General features: G+C 44.9%; 1 non-coding gene across 1 annotated transcript; it reads right to left on the bottom strand.

The window, feature by feature from the left end:
* Nucleotides 1-384: 384 nt before the first annotated feature.
* TRNAK-UUU (transfer RNA lysine (anticodon UUU)) lies at nucleotides 385-457 on the bottom strand. The gene has a single exon. It is a non-coding gene; the product is annotated as a tRNA-Lys (tRNA).
* Between the last annotated feature and the right edge of the window lie 11,983 nt (nucleotides 458-12,440).

The raw sequence follows: 12,440 nt of genomic DNA, 5'->3' as shown, positions 1-12,440 counted from the left end.
TGGAGTGCTCAGTTCAGTTCCTGATTTCTCTCAAGCCTAAACCGGAAAAGGAAACCTATTACCCGGGGTCCCCCCTTTCGGCTATCTCATCTGCTGTTCCTCGACTCTCAGGAAGGTAAGATCATCAATCAATAGTAGGCTGCTGCTCTGTGCAGTTAAAGATGGGATCCAACCTGTTATGTTTGCTTGTTTCCTATAATCTGTGCTCGATTCCATATTTCTGTATCCTTCGATTCCCGGGACAGATCTGATCTCCTTTATACTGACCTCAAACAACGAGCGAAGTCGAGATGTTGATGAGAAAGGGGCTTTTCTCAAGGCCAAAGAGTGCTCTTTGAAGGCTACTATGCATCCTTACGAATACAAGAGTGGTTTTTTTTGTTTTGGGTATAGCAGGACTTGAACCTGCGACCATTAGGTTAAAAGCCCAATGCTCTACCAACTGAGCTATACACCCGATTTTACAAGAAGGCTTGGTGCGGAAAAGAAAAGAGGGCGGCCTGGCCCCTTTTCTTCTTATCATATCACAAGGGCGCGGCTCTGTATGGTATAGTACTGTGGAGCAAGTTTGGGAGTCCTTTCCACTCATTGAAGATTCTATCTAAAAAAGAAGGTCAACGGGGGAGACTACAGTAGCTCGAACTCAGACTATCTACGAAAAAGGTAAAGTCGTCTTTCCTAGGGTTCGACCGAAAGGAGCTGTGTTCTATGGTTTGATGTTGTGGAGGTCCAGCACTCTTCTAAACGAAGAAAGAGGGGATTCGCGCTACCTCCTACTCCTACAGAAGATCGATTGGCGCGAACTTCCGATCGATTCCTTATTCATTGTTGCCGACCCTTACATCATCATAAAGAGAATCAAGATATCCCAAGAACCCAGCTAGGGATGAATGACTAGCGCTCAAGAACAAGCAAGGGATGAGCGCACGGGAGCGGCGTTGCTTGTTGCTTTATTATCACATTAGAGAAGCGGAACCTCCAAGCTCAGACATCTCGAACTCAGAAACTACCCTTCTATCCCACCCTGCTCCTCCGGCATCGGAAGCAGAACTACCTGACCGAAGGAGATAGACAGGAAGGGAAGACGGTCATACAAAGGCCGAATAAAGCTCTCTTGAAGCTGCATCTGAATAGACCTAGAGTCACTCAGTACATACGAACCCTTGAATAAATAAGAATTGAGAAGTATGAAATGTGGGCATCATAACAAAAAAAGAAAAAGACCGAACCAGTAAGACTAATGTCTACTTATTTATACCTTTGAGAGGTCCACTTAGACTATTATGATTTTCTCTTTAGCTACGTAGGTTATATAGGATTCAATTCAATCTAACAAGCGGACTGGACTACCTTCGGCTACTACAAGATATTTAGAAACCTAAGAAGCTGAGCCTACTTTACGCACTTAAGGCAGCAGCAGATGATGAAGAAATGGGCGGTAGATGATAGTGAGAAAGGGCGCCCCTTGGCATTTCCTGTGGGGGAGTCTGATTGATCCAATCACGACGAATGATGTCAACCCCCTCTTTTGCGCCTAACTTGACTCTGATTCTCCCACTATGAGAGCTGATCCAGGGGCTAGTTCGGCTACAGAATGGAATTTACGAAAGCCCCCCGTCTTTCCGACTCAATGTATTGCCCTTTGGGACCAGGATCTGACGAGGAAGTGAGAGAGGGGACACCAAACATAGGTGCGTACCATTGCCCCAATCCAATGGACTATGTCATACAGGGAGGAACCCTTGGAGGTTGGGACAGAAAGAAAGCAGGTTTTGCTTCTGCTTCCTTCGAGCAACCAAACTCTTTCGTCAGGTGTGGGTCAAGTTCCCTCATTATTGCTTGACTTCCCCTTTGGGGCACGAAAAGATGGACTAGGACTTAAGTAAGGGAGAGGACAACCCCTGTTTCTGGCTTACCTTCAACGAGTGAGTGCTATTCCCATTCCTTACTTTGATCCGACCCTGTTCCCCGACCAGTTTGCTTGCTCACTAGAAGAGTCAAGCGAGAGCAGCTAGTTTAGAAGGAAAAGGACACCTGGGGCTATTCGGCCTCACTTGTCGGAGACTGAAATACCGCTCGCTTACTTGCTGATCAAGGAGGTCATTTCCACTTACTCTAAGCATAGAAGGAAGAAGATTGAAAAACTAACAAACAAATTGTCTTCAGCCCTACTTACTTATAGGCTGACTTGGCCCAGGAAACAAGGTTCTATTAGGCTTGCAGGGCTTAAAAAAGAATGAGCTAGATCGCAGGTATTTGGATACGAGGTAGTAGCGGGGTCTAGTCGAAGCGGTGCGCAAAGTGTACAAAGGCGAGTCTCACGGGCAGCGGCACGTGAGGGGTCTCCCGAACTTCATGGAAGACGCAGTTAGGGAGTTGGAAGATGCACTTTGGACTCCTGCACCAGTAAGAATGGAACTGGAATAAAAAGTCGGGGTAGCTAGTCACTCCGTTACTGAGGAAAGAGAGGATGGCATTTCCATAAGTAGACTCTCCTTCTTACTGAATCCTTATCCTGCCCTCTCTACTCGGGAACAATTCATTCTTAACTCGTACATAAGTTCCGGGCGTCGACAAGAGAGTTAGCGATCTACAGCTGGTTCGGTGGACTGGTGGTGACACGGGCGGGCCCTCTACTTTATTTGTCGAATCCAATCGATCATGGGCGGCCCTCTTCGTTCACAGTCTTTCTTTCCTTTCGAATCCAATTGTTCCAATCTGACCAAATAGCAATTCATTGAAATCATTCGGGTCACCTCTTTTTTAAGCACTTGACCAAGCCTATTTCTATAGAAAAGGACAGGAATCTATTGACTTTGAGTCTGTCTCCTACTACAAAATTGGAACTGAACACAGGATGGCAATAGTGAGAAAAAAAATCCCCTCGTACTACGTCATTATTTATTCGATTTTCCCTGGTAAGTGCTCCAGATGCAGTTGCTTTAGTTGACGTAGTGAGTGGAACCTAATTATATGTTTCCTTGAATACCAGAGTTGCCTTTTGTAGATGAGAAAGCCAACAATTTTGCAAGGAGTTGATAATTGCACTTGAAGTAGTAAGTTTAAAGACAGTTGAAACTTAATGGCACCGTTTAACCAAGCACTCTTGTAGCTTCGGAAACTCCGTGTTCAGATCGGTGAGGCAAGAGACAAATTCATCGTCAGTTACCTCCACGATATCCAAAATACCCTCAAGACCATGAAGACAGATAATGAGAGTCAGGTTCAAACAATTCAAGGATTGTAAATACCATAACAGCAAAGTAGAATGCACCAAATTTTTCCTATTACCGGCTCCAGGAAGAGCACACCAAATGAAAGAAACTATTACTCAAAAAGAGAATCACATCTCGATCCACAAACTGCCAAAAGCCTTTGTTATTCCATTCCCAGTGGAACGTCAACCTGTTTAACAACAATTTTCTAAGAAACTTGCTGAATTCTAAATGAAACAACCTTATTTTCAAGTGACAGGCAATATCCATTTCAACCAATTATTCAAGATCAAAGGGCTAACTGCACAGCTAATTGAATTCCTTTTCGAGGTTGAGTTCATCTTGAAACCGCATTTGCTTCCTAATTAAACTGAGAAAAAATAAGAATATTAAAAGAAAGACTCCACAGAACATGAATGAATTCAGGTACATCACATCAGGCTGATATGTGCCGGTATCATACCTGTTTCAAGATTCTGGCTAAGCCCTTCTTGTTGCCACATATCCAGTTTCTTCTAAGGTTTCTGGAATTGCTCAAGTTCCTGCTCAACGCTTCTTGTCTAGCTCCAGTCTAGCACTTGTTGTTGGAAATATGCCCTAGAGGCAATAATAAAAGTATTATTATTATATTTCCTTGTTCATGATAATTGTCTTTTATTCATGCTATAACTATATTATCCGGAAATCATAATACACGTGTGAATACATAGACCACAATATGTCCCTAGTGAGCCTCTAGTTGACTAGCTCGTTGTGATCAACAGATAGTCATGGTTTCCTGGCTATGGACATTGGATGTCGTTGATAACAGGCTCACATCATTAGGAGAATGATGTGATGGACAAGACCCAATCCTAAGCCTAGCACAAAAGATCGTGTAGTTTATTTGCTAGAGCTTTGCCAATGTCAAGTATCTTTTCCTTAGACCATGAGATTGTGCAACTCCCGGATACCGTAGGAATTCTTTGGGTGTACCAAACGTCACAACGTAACTGGGTGGCTATAAAGGTGCATTACAGGTATCTCCGAAAGTGTCTGTTGGGTTGGCACGAATCGAGACTGGGATTTGTCACTCCGTGTAAACGGAGAGGTATCTCTGGGCCCACTCGGTAGGACATCATCATATGCGCAATGTGACCAAGGAGTTGATCACGGGATGATGTGTTACGGAACGAGTAAAGTGACTTGCCGGTAACGAGATTGAACAAGGTATTGGATACCGACGATCGAATCTCGGGCAAGTAACATACCGATAGACAAAGGGAATTGAATACGGGATTGATTAAGTCCTTGACATCGTGGTTCATCCGATGAGATCATCGTGGAACATGTGGGAGCCAACATGGGTATCCAGATCCCGCTGTTGGTTATTGACCGGAGAACGTCTCGGTCATGTCTGCATGTCTCCCGAACCCGTAGGGTCTACACACTTAAGGTTCGGTGACGCTAGGGTTATAAAGGAAGCTTGTATGTGGTTACCGAATGTTGTTCGGAGTCCCGGATGAGATCCCGGACGTCACGAGGAGTTCCGGAATGGTCCGGAGGTAAAGATTTATATATAGGAAGTCCTGTTTCGGCCATCGGGACAAGTTTCGGGGTCATCAGTATTGTACCGGGACCACCGGAAGGGTCCCGGGGGCCCACCGGGTGGGGCCACCTGCCCCGGGGGGCCACATGGGCTGTAGGGGGTGCGCCTTGGCCTACATGGGCCAAGGGCACCAGCCCCAAGAGGCCCATGCGCCTAGGGAACCCTAGAGGGAAGAGTCCTCAAGGGGGAAGGCACCTCCGAGGTGCCTTGGGGAGGATGGACTCCTCCCTCCCCTCTTGGCCGCCGCACCAGATGCCATCTGGAGGCTGGCCGCCGCCCCTTGGGGTGGGAAACCCTAAAGGGGGCGCAGCCCTCCCCTTCCCCTATATATATGAGGCCTAGGGGCTGCCCATAACACGCGATTTGATCTCTCGTTGGTGCAGCCCTGCCCCTCTCCCTCCTCCTCTTCTCCCATGGTGCTTGGCGAAGCCCTGCGGGATTGCCACGCTCCTCCACCACCACCACGCCGTTATGCTGCTGTTGGATGGAGTCTTCCTCAACCTCTCCCTCTCTCCTTGCTGGATCAAGGCGTGGGAGACGTCACCGGGCTGTACGTGTGTTGAACGCGGAGGTGCCGTCCGTTCGGCACTTGATCATCGGTGATCTGAATCACGACGAGTACGACTCCATCAACCCCGTTCACTTGAACGCTTCCGCTTAGCGATCTACAAGGGTATGTAGATGCAAACTCTCCTCTCCTTTCTACTCGTTGCTGGTCTCTCCATAGATAGATCTTGGTGTTACGTAGGAAAATTTTTGAATTTCTGCTACGTTCCCCAACAGTGGCATCATGAGCTAGGTCTATTGCGTAGATTCTTTGCACGAGTAGAACACAAAGTAGTTGTGGGCGTTGATGTTGTTCAATATGCTTACCGTTACTAGTCCAATCTTGTTTCGACGGTATTGTGGGATGAAGCGGCCCGGACCGACCTTACACGTACTCTTACGTGAGACAGGTTCCACCGATTGACATGCACTTGGTGCATAAGGTGGCTAGCGGGTGCCAGTCTCTCCCATTTTAGTCGGAACGGATTCGATGAAAAGGGTCCTTATGAAGGGTAAATAGCAATTGGCATATCACGTTGTGGTCTTGCGTAGGTAAGAAACGTTCTTGCTAGAAACCCATAGCAGCCACGTAAAACATGCAACAACAATTAGAGGACGTCTAACTTGTTTTTGCAGGGTATGCTATGTGATGTGATATGGCCAGAAGAATGTGATGAATGATATGTGATGTATGAGATTGATCATGTTCTTGTAATAGGATTCACGACTTGCATGTCGATGAGTATGACAACCGGCAGGAGCCATAGGAGTTGTCTTTATTTTTTGTATGACCTGCGTGTCATTGAAGAACGCCATGTAAATTACTTTACTTTATTGCTAAACGCGTTAGCCATAGAAGTAGAAGTAGTCGTTGGCGTGACAACTTCATGAAGACACGATGATGGAGATCATGATGATGGAGATCATGGTGTCATGCCGGTGACAAGATGATCATGGAGCCCCGAAGATGAAGATCAAAGGAGCTATATGATATTGGCCATATCATGTCACTACTCTTATTTGATTGCATGTGATGTTTATCATGTTTATACATCTTATTTGCTTAGAACGACGGTAGTAAATAAGATGATCCCTCATTAAAATTTCAAGAAGTGTTCTCCCCTAACTGTGCACCGTTGCTACAGTTCGTCGTTTCGAAGCACCACGTGATGATCGGGTGTGATAGATTCTTACGTTCACATACAACGGGTGTAAGACAGTTTTACACAGCGAAAGCACTTAGGGTTAACTTGACGAGCCTAGCATGTACAGACATGGCCTCGGAACACGGAGACCGAAAGGTCGAGCATGAGTCGTATAGAAGATACGATCAACATGAAGATGTTCACCGACGTTAACTAGTCCGTCTCACGTGATGATCGGACACGGCCTAGTTGACTCGGATCATGTAATCACTTAGATGACTAGAGGGATGTCTATCTGAGTGGGAGTTCATAAGATGAACTTAATTATCTTAAACATAGTCAAAAGACCTTTTTGCAAATTATGTCGTAGCTCGCGCTTTAGTTCTACTGTTTTAGATATGTTCCTAGAGAAAATATAGTTGAAAGTTGATAGTAGCAATTATGCGGACAGTAGAAAGCTTATGTCCTTAATGCACCGCTCAGTGTGCTGAACCCCAAACCTCGTTTGTGGATGTTTCGAACATCGAACATACACGTTTTGATAACTACGTGATAGTTCAGTTAAATGGTTTAAGTAGAGGCACCAAAGACCTTTTCGAAACGTCGCGGAACATATGAGATGTTTCGAGGGCTGAAATTGGGATTTCAGGCTCGTGCCCATGTCAAGAGGTTTAAGACCTCCGACGATTTTCTTAGCCTACAAACTAAGGAGAGAAGCTCAATTGTTGAGCTTGTGCTCAGATTGTCTGAGTACAACAATCACTTGAATCAAGTGGGAGTTGATCATCCAGATGAAATAGTGATAGTTTCTCCGAAGTCATTACCACCAAGCTGCTAGAGCTTCGTGATGAACTATAACATATCAGGGATATATGTGATGATCCTTGAGATATTCGCGATGTTTAACTCCGCGAAAGTAGAAATCAAAAGGGAGCATCAATCGTTGATGATTAGTAAAACCACTAGTTTCAAGAAGGGCAAGGGAAAGAAGGGATACTTCATGAAACGGCAAATCAGCTGCTGCACCAATGAAGAAACCCGAGGCTGAACCCAAACCCGAGACTAAGTGCTTCTGTAATAAGGGGAACAACCACTGGAGCAGGATTACCCTAGATACTTGGTAGATGAGAAGGCTGGCAAGGTCGATAGAAGTATATTGGATATACATTATGTTAATGTGTACTTTACTAGTACTCCTAGTAGCACCAGGGTATTAGATACCGGTTCGGTTGCTAAGTATTAGTAACTCGAAATAAAAGCTACGGAATAAAAGGAGACTGGCTAAAGGTGAGCTGACGATATGTGTTGGAAGTGTTTCCAAGTTTGATGTGATCAAACATCGCACGCTCCCTCTACCATCAAGATTAGTATTAAACCTGAATAATTGTCATTTGGTGCTTGCGTTGAGCATAGACATGATTGGATTATGTCTATAGCAATACGGTTATTCATTTAAGGAGAATAATGGTTACTCTAATTTTTGAATAATACCTTCAATGGTCTTGCACCTAAAGGAATGGTTTATTGAATCTCGGTCATAGTGATACACATTTTCATGCCAAAAGATATAAGATAGTAATGATAGTACCACTTACTTGTGGCACTGCCATGTAAGTCATAATGGTATAAAACGCATGAAGAAGCTCCATGTTGATGGATCTTTGGACTCACTCGTTTTTGAAAAGTTTGAGACATGCGAACCATGTCTATTGGTGTATATGCATGAAGAAACTCCATGCAAATGGATCGTTCGGACTCACTTGATTTTGAATCACTTGAGATATGCAAATCATACCACATGGGCAAGATGACTGAAAAGCCTCGGTTTCAATGAGATGGAACAAGATAGCAACTTGTTGGAAGTAACACATTTTGATGTGTGCAGTCCAATAAGTGCTGAGGCATGCAGTGAATATCGTTATGTTCTTACATTACAGATGATTCGAGTAGATGTTGAGAATATTTACTTGATGAAACACAAGTCTGAATTATTGAATGGTTCAAGTAATTTCAGAGTGAAGTAGAAGATCATTGTGACAAGAGGATAAAATGTCTATGATACGATCATAGAGATGAATATCTGAGTTACGAGTTTTGGCACACAATTAAGACATTGTGGAAAATGTTTCGCAATCAATACCGCCTGGAACACCATAATGTGATGGTGTGTCCGAACATCATAGTTGCACCCTATTGGATATGGTGCGTACCATGATGTCTCTTATCGAATTACCACTATCGTTCATGGGTTAGGCATTAGAGACAACCACATTCACTTTAAATAGGGCACCACGTAATTCCGATGAGATGACACCGTATGAATTATGGTTTAGAGAAACCTAAGTTGTCGTTTCTTAAAAGTTTGGGGCTGCAACGCTTATATGAAAAAGTTTCAGGTTGATAAGCTCGAACCCAAAGTGGATAAAATGCATCTTCATAGGACACCCAAAACAGTTGGGTAAACCTCCTGTCTCAGACCCGAAAGCAATAAGGGATTGTTTCGAGAATCAGGTCCTTTCTCGAGGAAAAGTTTCTCTCGAAAGAATTGAGTGGGAGGATGGTGGAGACTTGATGAGGTTATTGAACCGTCTCTTCAACTAGTGTGTGACAGGGCACAGGGAGTTGTTCCTGTGGCACCTACACCAATTGCAGTGGAAGCTTATGATATTGATCATGAAACTTCGGATCAAGTCACTCCCAAACCTCGTAGGATGACAAGGATGCGTACTACTTCAGAGTGGTACGTAATCCTGTCTTGAAGGTCATGTTGCTAGACAACAATGAACCTACGAGCTATGGAGAAGCGATGGTGGGCCCAAATTCCGACAAATGGTTAGAAGCCATGAAATCCGAGATAGTATCCATATATCAGAACAAAGCATGGACTTTGATGGACTTGCCCGATGATTGGCAATCCATTGAGATAAATGGATCTTTAAGAAGAAGACGGACGTGGATGGTAATGTCACCGTCCATGAAGCTCGACTTGTGGCGAAAAGTTTTTCACAAGTTCAAGGAGTTGACTACGATGAGATTTTCTCATCCGTAGCGATGCTTAAAGTCCGTCGGATTCATGTTAGCATTAGCTGTATTTATGAAATCTGGCAGATGGATATCAAAACGAGTTTCCTTACCAGTTTTCGTGAGGAAAGGTTGTATATAATACAATCAGAAAGTTTTTGTCGATCCTAAGGATGCTAAAAGGTATGCTAGCTCCAGCGATCCTTCTAAGGACTGGAGTGAGCATCTCGGAGTTGGAATGTATGCTTTGATGATGATCAAAGATTTTGGGTCTATACAAAGTTTATGAGAAACTTGTATTTCCAAAGAAGTGAGTGGGAGCACTATAGAATTTCTGATGAGTATATGTTGTTGACATATTGATGATCAGAGATGATGTAGAATTTCTAGAAAGCATATAGGGTTATTTGAAAGGTGTTTTTCAATAGAAAACCTGGATTAAGCTACTTGAGCATTAAGCATCAAGATCTATAAGGATAGATCAAAACGCTTAATGGTACTTTCAAATGAGCACATACCTTGACATGATCTTGAAGGTGTTCAAGATGGACCAGTCAAAGAAGGAGTTCTTGCCTAAGTTGTAAGGTACGAAGTTAAGACTTAAAGCTCGACCACGGCAGAATAGAGAGAAAGGACGAAGGTCGTCCCCTATGCTTAAGACGTAGGCTCTTCAGTATGCTATGTTGTGTACCGCACCTAAAGTGTGCCTTGCCATGAGTCAGTCAAGGGGTACAAGAGTGATCCAAGAATGACTCACAGGACAGCGGTCAAAGTTATCCTTAGTAACTAGTGGACTAAGGATTTTTTCTCGATTATGGAGGTGGTAAAAGAGTTCGTCGTAAAGGTTACGACGATGCAAGCTTGACACCTATCCGGATAGCTCTGAGTAGAGAGACCGGATACATATAATGGAGCAATAATTTAGAATAACTCCAAGTAGAACAGTTGTTTGGAATAGCTCCAAATAGAGCGTGGTAGCTGCATCTAGGAGATGACATAGAGATTTGTAAAGAACACACGGATCTGAAAGGTTCAGACCTGTTGACTAAAACCTCTCTCACAAGCAACATGATCAAACATAAAACTCATTGAGTGTTAATCACATAGTGATGTGAACTAGACTACTGATTCTAGTAAACTCTTGGGTATTAGTCACATGGCGATGTGACCTGTGAGTGTTAATCACATGGCGATGTGAACTAGATTATTGACTCTAGTGCAAGTGGGAGACTGTTGGAAATATGCCCTAGAGGCAATAATAAAAGTATTATTATTATATTTCCTTGTTCATGATAATTGTCTTTTATTCATGCTATAACTGTATTATCCGGAAATCATAATACACGTGTGAATACATAGACCACAATATGTCCCTAGTGAGCCTCTAGTTGACTAGCTCGTTGTGATCAACAGATAGTCATGGTTTCCTGGCTATGGACATTGGATTTCGTTGATAACAGGATCACATCATTAGGAGAATGATGTGATGGACAAGACCCAATCCTAAGCCTAGCACAAAAGATCGTGTAGTTTATTTGCTAGAGCTTTGCCAATGTCAAGTATCTTTTCCTTAGACCATGAGATTGTGCAACTCCCGGATACCGTAGGAATGCTTTGGGTGTACCAAACGTCACAACGTAACTGGGTGGCTATAAAGGTGCATTACAGGTATCTCCGAAAGTGTCTGTTGGGTTGGCACGAATCGAGACTGGGATTTGTCACTCCGTGTAAACGGAGAGGTATCTCTGGGCCCACTCGGTAGGACATCATCATATGCGCAATGTGACCAAGGAGTTGATCACGGGATGATGTGTTACGGAACGAGTAAAGTGACTTGCCGGTAACGAGATTGAACAAGGTATTGGATACCGACGATCGAATCTCGGGCAAGTAACATACCGATAGACAAAGGGAATTGAATACGGGATTGATTAAGTCCTTGACATCGTGGTTCATCCGATGAGATCATCGTGGAACATGTGGGAGCCAACATGGGTATCCAGATCCCGCTGTTGGTTATTGACCGGAGAACGTCTCGGTCATGTCTGCATGTCTCCCGAACCCGTAGGGTCTACACACTTAAGGTTCGATGACGCTAGGGTTATAAAGGAAGCTTGTATGTGGTTACCGAATGTTGTTCGGAGTCCCGGATGAGATCCCGGACGTCACGAGGAGTTCCAGAATGGTCCGGAGGTAAAGATATATATATAGGAAGTCCTGTTTCGGCCATCGGGACAAATTTCGGGGTCATCGGTATTGTACCGGGACCACCGGAAGGGTCCCAGGGGCCCACCGGGTGGGGCCACCTGCTCCGGGGGGCCACATGGGCTGTAGGGGGTGCGCCTTGGCCTACATGGGCCAAGGGCACCAGCCCCAAGAGGCCCATGCGCAAGGAAACTTGGAGAGGGAAGAGTCCTAAAGGGGGAAGGCACCTCCGAGGTGCCTTGGGGAGGATGGACTCCTCCCCATCCTTAGCCGCACCCCTTCCTTGGAGGAGGGGGAAAGGCTGCGCCCTCCCCCTCTCCCTTGGCCCTATATATAGTGGGGAAAAGGAGGAGCAATCAGACCTAAGGCCTTTGGTTGCCTCCCTCTCCCTCCCGTGACACATCTCCTCTCCCGTAGGTGCTTGGCGAAGCCCTGCAGGATTGCCACGCTCCTCCATCACCACCACGCCGTTGTGCTGCTGCTGGATGGAGTCTTCCTCAACCTCTCCCTCTCTCCTTGCTGGATCAAGGCGTGGGAGACGTCACCGGGCTGTACGTGTGTTGAACGCGGAGGTGCCGTCCGTTCGGCACTTGATCATCGGTGATCTGAATCACGACGAGTACGACTCCATCAACCCCGTTCACTTGAACGCTTCCGCTTAGCGATCTACAAGGGTATGTAGATGCAAACTCTCCTCTCCTTTCTACTCGTTGCTGGTCT

Source organism: Triticum aestivum, chromosome 3A, assembly GCF_018294505.1.
Source record: "Triticum aestivum cultivar Chinese Spring chromosome 3A, IWGSC CS RefSeq v2.1, whole genome shotgun sequence".
Lineage (NCBI taxonomy): Eukaryota > Viridiplantae > Streptophyta > Magnoliopsida > Poales > Poaceae > Triticum > Triticum aestivum.
The sequence above is the reverse complement of the archived record's forward strand: the minus strand, read 5'-3'. Positions and strand labels throughout refer to the sequence as shown.